Source organism: Phascolarctos cinereus, unplaced genomic scaffold, assembly GCF_003287225.1.
Source record: "Phascolarctos cinereus isolate Bilbo 61053 unplaced genomic scaffold, phaCin_HiC Scaffold_1;HRSCAF=81, whole genome shotgun sequence".
Taxonomy (NCBI): domain Eukaryota; kingdom Metazoa; phylum Chordata; class Mammalia; order Diprotodontia; family Phascolarctidae; genus Phascolarctos; species Phascolarctos cinereus.
Genome location: NW_027555514.1, coordinates 96,033,577 through 96,035,020, shown reverse-complemented (window position 1 = coordinate 96,035,020; position 1,444 = coordinate 96,033,577). Strand labels below are relative to the sequence as shown.

At 34.1% G+C, this 1,444-nt stretch overlaps 1 pseudogene; it reads left to right on the top strand.

The window, feature by feature from the left end:
• Window positions 1-674: 674 nt before the first annotated feature.
• LOC110216263 (NADH dehydrogenase [ubiquinone] 1 alpha subcomplex subunit 5 pseudogene) lies at window positions 675-1,025 on the top strand (annotated as a pseudogene).
• Window positions 1,026-1,444: the final 419 nt, after the last annotated feature.

The following is a 1,444-nucleotide window of genomic DNA, read 5'->3' as shown; positions in this document are numbered from 1 at the left end:
TCTTTCAAAAAGCATATTAAAGAGCTTCTTCATTTCATGAAGACTTGCTTCAGTGATAACAATGTTATATGTACCAATAAATGGAAAACTAATGTATACTATGAAAAACAGAGAATAAAAGCTTTGAGTCTAAATCTGAAAGTTACTTAGGAGCAAGAGATGAAAGTAATGCTTATAAAGAAATCCCTCAGTTATTAAGGAGAAAACAGTGTGAACATATGTAAAAAGATTTGCTGGCATCCTGAAGTTAAACATTAATAAGAAGAACACCTTTAGAACAATTACAAACTTCCTAATACCAGTCAATGTACACTTTTATAGTAGCAATGTAAATAACTACATACGTAGGAAGTAGCCAAACAACTCATAGGATATTAATACTTCCCAGGTTCTATCTTTCTGTGGCAGTTACAAGTTGTTACATTTGTGTGTTTAAAATGTGGAAAATCATTTATAAATATTCTCAGAGTGAACCAGCTCATTGGTACAGTAGAGAGAGTGCTGGGCTCTGTGTGAAAAAGAACTAATTCAAACCCAACCTCAGAGACTTAGTAGCTATGTGACCCTGGGCAAGTCACAAGCTCTGTTTACCTCAGTTTCCATAACTATAAAATGGGGATAATGATAGTGCGTACCTGAGAGTGCTGCATGGCGACACCTGCTGCTTCGCTGTTATGGTTAGGGTGCTGAAGAAGACCACAGGTGTCGTTGGACTGGAAGTATGTGAGACTCCACAGGATTGGCTAAAATTATTATATTAGAAGATTCTTGATGCTCTTGAGTTTATGCCCTCAAATGCGGCCTACAGAAAGTGCACAGAACACATTATAAATTAAAGGCTGAATACGGTAAACGAGGAAACACATCTTCAGAAACTAGAGGATAAGCTTCAGGCTGGCCAGATAGAAGAGGTGATTCTTCAGGCTGAAAGTGAATTATCACTGGCAAGAAAAATGTTGACGTGGAAACCCTGAGAGCCTTCAGTGGAAGAATTGCCAGCCAATGGGTGGAAATGGCCATTATAATAAATGTTAAATATCTATGATATATGAGTTTTTAAAAATCATTAAACATCTGTTTAAATACTATTAAAATATTTTTTTGAATTATTGGACTTTATTAACAGGAAAACTGAAACAAGGGAATTAGGGACAAAAAAAATAGTGAAGGATCAATATATGATAGGGATGGACCGTGGTAATTTTAATCTGAAAAGCATTTATTCATAAAGGAGATTATTTTAGAAAACTTTAAGGAAAGTGATTGACTGTAATTTGGAAAATCTAATCAGAAAATTTTTTTAAAAAATCTTCAATCCAAGGATAAAGAAAGCCACAGAGACTAATACTCTAAAGCATGAGAAACAATCAGAAAATGAAGTATAATCTGGATAGGTTTATGGAAGACTTCCTTTAGTATTTTTTAACATTTAGTTTTAAAGTTT